This window comes from Acartia tonsa, chromosome 13, assembly GCF_053477335.1.
Source record: "Acartia tonsa isolate MP-2025a chromosome 13, ASM5347733v1, whole genome shotgun sequence".
Taxonomy (NCBI): Eukaryota; Metazoa; Arthropoda; class Copepoda; order Calanoida; family Acartiidae; genus Acartia; species Acartia tonsa.
The window spans coordinates 43,598,050-43,605,653 of NC_137272.1; positions in this window are offsets into that span (position 1 = coordinate 43,598,050).

The following is a 7,604-nucleotide window of genomic DNA, read 5'->3' on the forward strand; positions in this document are numbered from 1 at the left end:
CTTTGATTTCACCACAGAGAGATGGGACAAAGGGCTGTTTATTACACTAGTACATAAAGTTTTATGATTTTTTTTTTAAATTAATGATCAACGATGTTTTTTTTATAAAATATCTGTGTTATTTAAAATTATCTTTAGTTAAAAAATTTACTTCTAGATCAGGAATAAAGCGAAATAAATCTAAAATAATATTTAAGGGGTAGATATAAAGGTTGTCAATCCTACTAGGTGTTTCTTCCCAACGACAGCTAAAAATCACATAAAGGTTTCATGATTTTTTTTTGGCGGAGAAGGATTTTATTTTTTAGGGGGGGAGGTTAGTCGACTAACCACCTTTTTAAATTCTAGTTTTAAAAGTGTCGCGGCAGTTTATTGCCATTTGTGTTTGAATCGTCCGATGTGTTTGTGTTGTACGGGGCAATTCCCCTAAGACAACAACAAAGTGCTTGTTATCTTTCTATTTTGTTTATACTTTACTCGGTGTGGATGTATTGAGAATGAAAAATGGTTATTTGATGAAAGATTGGCCCACCGTAGTTTAAATTTCACATCTATGATCTCCCTGCTTGATGAGCAGCAAAACTAGGTAATTTTTATGCACGTATTTTGAATGAGAATGCAAAAATGACGCTTAAATTAATTCAATAGAAGTATTTTTTATTTTTCTTATGTTTAAAAGAAAGACCAATTATTTTTTATGAAACTTATATACGAATGTAGTATAATGTTTTTATGATTTTTTGATATACAAACCATTTAATTCTATTCTGTTTTAATGTGTTTAATTGAAGAAAATAGTTATTTTTTAAAAATTTTCTTTGTTCAAATTGAAATCACGAAACCTCGTATTATGATTTATTTACATAACAAAAATATAAAATGTATTAATTTTAATATTTTGTTTCAGGCAAACTGATTTCATACTAATAAACCTATAGTATTCATAATCCGCCTTTCTGTCTCATGGGGAGTAGATGTATTTGACTGTTGTCAAAGATCTCGGTGCTGGATTTAGCCAGCTACCTCGACAAAAAGAAATACTTTTTTTAGGGGAGGGCTGATCCCACTTAAAACCGTCACCGTTCTTGGAGGTATATTCCCAGAAGATTAGAGCCCGGTCGGTTCAGTGGTTACTAAGATCTTAAACTTCAGACAGGCAGACGGACAGACAGACAGGCAGATATCGTTCTACTTTGTATTATAGATAAATAGATAGATAGCAGAAGTAAAACAAAATATTGAATAATTTATGATTTATAGCATACTCTATCACGGCGGCTCGCTCACTTATAGAAATGGGAAACTTATAAAAGTTTTACTCAACACACGAAATCGTAACAATTTTCATGAGAAATACGCATTTTATAAGGCATACAAAACGCTCTAATTTTCGTTCTATTTAATGTAATTTTATAATTTTTTTTGCTGTTTATTTTATTTTACATATACTTTAATCATTTTATCAAAAAAAAATTATCTTTTTTCATCATTTTTAGAAGAAATTAATGCTTAAACTAAGGGTATCTTTAGACGCAAAATTGACGCACTTAGAATAAAAAATGCGTATTGAGTACAAAGGGGGGATAATTTCAAGTCATGAATGTTCTAAAGATATCTTTTTTTCCATAAAATTTTAATGTTTAGTCCACCCCACGTCACCCCGAAAATTATATATCAATTTAGGAAGATAATTTTTGTAGAATAATTACAGAATTTACAACGTTATGGACTCTGAAAGTATAGTTAAGATCAAAGGCGTGCAAAAGGTTGGTATAGGGGTTGTTTACACCACCCTTGTAAAATTAAGGGGGATGGATACACCTCCCTAGGTGTCCACCCATGTCCACCCTCTTGACAAGAGCCTACACCCTCAGATACACCCCTCTATAAATTCCAAGGGGGTGTAAAGGAAATAAATTTACACCCCTTAAATAAAGTGGGGTTGGGGGTGTTTAAGAAGGGTGTATATAAGCAAGTCACAGATTCAGATAATTATATGCTATCTATTTTTAGATAAATTAATTACCAGACTTTACTAAAATAATCTCGCAATATTCTGTACAACTGTACTGTACAACTTTTAATTAGTAAATTGGGACATGAGGAAGCTCTCATACATATGTAGGGGGGGGGGGGGGGGAGTTAATGCAACCATCCCATAATCAATTAATCCAAATTTTGTTATGAAAATTGGCATGTGTAATCCTTGGTAGGTCTGTTTTTCAAAATTTAACAAAAAGTTAAGCTTAAGGGGGGGGGGGTTAAGGCAACCATCACGTAATCAATGCACAAATGGCACTTAGAATTCGAATTTCATTACAAAACTATTAATCCTATTTTCCCAAAATGGAACAAAAAGTTGGAAAGTAATGGCTAATGGCTGTTTGCTCAGCTGTTTAGCCGTTTTTGGGCTATTTTCAGGGCAAATCCATCAATAATCATGTAGGAATCATCCATTAGGGATAGGTTTTAATGGGTGCTGAGCTGAAAAATACTACCAAAAATAGTGGCAGCTGGGTAATGGCTTATAAGGTTATAAAAAAATTGAATATTTCCATGGAATTAAACTTTTCTTAATTAACATTATAACTTTATGTCATGGACATATTACTAAAAGAACTTTTTTTAATTTCTAGATTTCGCTGTCATAACAGCTAAAAACTGCCAAAAATGGCTGAGAACGGCTGTCAACAGCCAAAAGTATATATTGTAGATTAAATCATCCCGCCCTGGAAAAATTTTGATAAAAGTTTTGCCCCCAGTAAAAATTGGTTGATTTAAGCAAAAAAAAGACCCATGCTAAATATTTTTCTGTGATGCAATAATTGTGACCTCATGAGCACTGCAAAGTTTTTGAAATCTGCAAAAAAAAAATTTTTTTTTAGTTCTTTTGTGTGATCTCAATTTTAAAGATTTTTACAAAATTTCAATTCTAGTATGTCAATATAAACCTGAAATTTAACAAAAAAATGGAGCAGTCTCAATTATAACATAAGAAGGTGTTGCAAGTAATCTGCAAAGTCAAATTCCATTTTTGCAGAGTTTTTCTTACATAACTTAAAAATAAAAATTTTAATTTGGTTTTCATTTAGATGCAGTAACTACTGTAACCAGGCAGTTTCAAAATTTTAGCTCAATATATATCAATTTTGCTCACCTTCCAACACTCAACCCCCTTTATTGATAAGAAGACCATTAATTTTATTTGGGGTTTCCCTCAAAGTTTTTACACAGATAGTGTTAGTATTTATAGTAAATTATGACCTCAAAAATTGTATTATATATATTTATGCAATTTTGACTTTGGAAGATGTGACATGTCTAGGGTAGGTTTTTTTTTAAAAACATACTTTTGCTTTAATGTATGTTAAATTATACCAATAACCATATTTTAATTTTCAGTACCACCCACTTAACAGCTAGAACTGGCTGGAAACAGCTGGGAGTGGCCAAGAGTATGATGAGTAGATAGGGCTTTTGACGTGTCTAAGGGTAGGTTTTTATGGGTGCTAAGCTCAAAAATACCACACAACATCCATATGGCAGCTTGCTAACGGCCGCAGCTCAGCTGGGAGCGGCCAAGAGTAGAATGAGTAGATAGGGCTTGTGACATGTCTCTAGGTAGGTTTTTAACAGTCTGTGTAACAGCCCCAGCTGCCAAATGGATGGACCCCTACTATTTATAGTAGTATTTTTGAGCTTGGTACCAATAAAAACCTACCCCTAGACATGTCACAAGCCCTATCTACTCTTCATACTCTTAGCCGCTCCCAGCCATTTTCAGCCAGTTCTAGCCATTTAGCAGCTGGTACAAGAAATTTTAAAAATGGATATTTAAAGCAAAAATATGTTTTAAAAAGTTGATTCCTATGTAATTAATGATAGTTTTGCCCTGAATATAGCCCAAAAACGGCTAAACGACTAAGCTGCCAGCTGTCAATTTTCCAACTTTTTGTTTCATTTTGGGAAAATAGATAAACCAAGGATTACTCATGCCAAGTTTTGTAATGAAATTCGAATTCTAAGTGCAATTTGCGCATTGATTACGAGATGGTTGCATTAACTCCCCCCCCCCCCTTAAACTTGAGTTAATTCCTTTAATGATCTTGATAGATATATGTTTATAACTTTTAATATATTTTACAATAGTGCTCAAAGTTAATGTTGGGAGGGATAAATATCCCAATCCTCTTTTTATAAAAAAATTTTAAAATGTAATAAATTTCTTATGTAAAGTAGTTTTGGTAATATCTTAATAAAATCACCCTTGATTTTGGTTAAAGGGGGCTGTTAAAAGTCATAAGTGGGGTGTCAAAAAATTTAGTTGTTAATAAATTAATGGAATATAACCTGATATTATAAATTTGAAACAGATTTTTGATGTACAAAGAGATTAAAGGAACATGTATTACACTTTTTTTCATAGAAGAAATTGAATAATTTTTTATTTGTTTTTTTCAACACAAGGTTATTTGTATATCTCTTGGTACAAGATACCACCATATCATTAGTTAAATCTAATTTTTTTTATAAATTAAGTGAATCATTCTGTCAGACCAAGGGTAGAAACTCAGCAGATAGACAGACAGACAGGCAAGAAGAATTATCAAAGTTTGACTATAATAGACAATTAATTAGATAAAATCCAATAGAGAACCTGTGAATAATCAGACAGATGGAGGGATAGACAGACAGACAAGACAGACAGAAAGACATACAGACAGACTAAAGGACAGTTAAATAGTAACAGACAGTCTTTGAGGCGTTAATAAATTACAATTAGGCTATGCTATATGATTCATTGAAATCCAAAAGAGAGGCAGTTAGACAGATAGACAGACAAGTGGTGGGACAGACAGACAGACAAATGGGTACTGCCTAAGAACAGTTTGGCTGCTATATGAATCATTAAAACCCACAATAGAAAAGAAATTTACATTAGTTTCTTATTTCGATACTCAACGCCCCCCCCCCTCCCCCACTCAAAGGGGTTTATTATTTCTTAAAATCAATAAGTGACTTCTCAGCATGATAAAATTGAATATACTTTTTATTTCATCAATTTATCGTAAATAGAACGAAAGTTATAATCATTTTATTGTCTACAAGAAATATGTTTTGAGTAAAAATCAACCTAATTGTCAGTAAAAACGTCATATTTATGCATATTTACACAGTAAATAAATTTTGAAATTGTATTCTATTGTAATGAATAACTTAAGGGGGTTGTATGAATTATCAAAAACCTAAAAAAAACCTAATTTGGTTAAATTAGTCCAAGTAATGATTGATTTAGTACAGCACATATGAATATGTTGTCAATTTCCTATCAGAGTCGCAGTGCTATTTCACTTAGTCATTCTATAACTTGGGGGCCAATTAAAATGTAAACACATAGATAATTTACTATGCTGTACTCTAGTAGAGTCAATTTAATATTTTATCATGGAAAGAAAACGAAGTAGCGGGTTTTGTTTTATTTTCATATTAGCTTTTGATAGGTTATATTAGGTTGGGTAAATGATTGCTCCGCAGGGTTAGATAATTGGCCCCGCAGGGGCTAGAACTTAGAAGTAGGAGAAAGCTACGGTGAAAATACGATGAAACGCCCTTTAAGAGGCGAAACCGACAAAACCCAATATTTCCTTAGTTTTTGTTTTGTTTTTTATTAATCCTTATATTTAGATGCGTAATACGTAGGCCCTCTATAAGTATCACCCTCACTCGCTGACTCACAGTTTTCATTCTTAAAATTTCCCAGGAGGGAAAGGACAATGAAAATTAAATCTTAATTATTTAAAAATTCGATGTTATTATATACTTATTCAATGTTAAACCAAGTATCAACGAATCTGAATTTTATTTTGCAATTTGATTTTTAACTTTTTCTTGCTACTTTTTCTTGCCTTATCTTTAATATTTCTGTCCATAGAAATTATCAGAGAGAGAAGTGACTGTAAATTAATCTTTCCACCACAAACTTTATCATCTAATTTCTTCCTTTGGTAGCTTAAAATTGTTGAAGATATTCTACCAAAGTAAGAATAGTTATTTCTCGCATCGTGTTATAAACAGCTTTCCGCGAATATAAATGTACAATTATAAGATTAAAATCATTTTTTTATCCCCGAGATGCCGAAGGCACGGGCTAAAAAAATGGTTTTAATCTTATGATTGTACATTTTTATATTCGTAGAAAACTGGATATAATACAAGTTTTTTGTATTGATGAGAACCGGTTCTAATCCACCGGTTTCAAATGAATAAGAGAATAGTTATTTCTTTCATCGTATTATAAACGGCTTTCCGCGGATATAGAATGTACAATTATAAGATTAATCTATGATTGTACATTTTTATATTCGTAGAAATCTGGATATAATACGATGCTAGACATAGTTTTTTCGTATGGATGAGAACCGGTTCCTATCCACCGGATTCGAATGAATACGAGAAATTTGTTTATTAAATTTATTGGCGGAAGTTTTTATTAATCCATTGTCCTATCCCTGAATTAATGGAGATTTGGTGGATAAGACAATTAATGTTAAATTGATATACATCCCAATACAAATTTATCACTTCTGTAGATTATATTATTGCTTTAAAAGTTTGGACACAACTAGTAAGGAACCAACCAGTCTAAATTCAATAAAAGCATCCAAAGTTCTTGAGCCAGCAAATAAGTTATAAAAGTTTGGGAACCTATGAAATTTCCAGTCCACTGTCCCTCCCTCCCTGAACAGAAGGCAACATAAAGTGCTTATTTGAATAATCATTTGAATAAATTATTTTTTCGTATTCATTTGAAACCGATTACTATCTAAAATAAGAAATTGGGTTATCAAATTCGACTCCCCCCCCCCCTCAAGTGCCCTTAGAGGCCTCTAGGAGCGTAGCCGTTAGTAATAAAAAATGGAAAACTTATCTCTCATTGACCTTTCCTTTATTTTTGGTTTATATATTTCAGGGATCGGCAGCCGCGCGTTAGCCGCGTGTAAGCCTCAGTGAAATCTTCATTTTATCACTATAAAATACAGCTGGATGTATAAAACTGCTCTTTAGCAGACAATCTTTCTTTCTGAAATTTCTTTTTCTTCTCACAAGCTGTTTTAAAGCTGAGGCTTGTGCGCGGCTGCCGAACCCTGATTTATTTTGTATATATTTAAAACCAATATATGTAACTGTAATAATTTGAATAAAATTGACTAAATTAAAAATTTATTTGCTTAAAGTGTATTTAAGTTAAACTTTACGACAAGTATGGTGTGTCCATCCGTAGATCGTTACCGGGATCTCTGATCGTTATAGCGTATATTTAAAAATAGAATTGATTTTTGTGGTTTCGATATCTTAAAAAAATTCAATTCAATTTTTAAAATAATATGTTTTTTTTGTTTGAATAAAAACTTTTTCTCAAATTTATAGTTACAGTAGAATTCAAAAACTTCACTGAAAGGTTTCGTGCTTTTTCTAAATAAAACTATCAGCTAATATTGGCATTTAAAGTATATTCATATATTTACTTAACAACTTTAGGGAATTTTATTGAATTTTGATTGGTTGGTTTATTAATTTGAGTGTTCAAACGTTTCAACATCTAA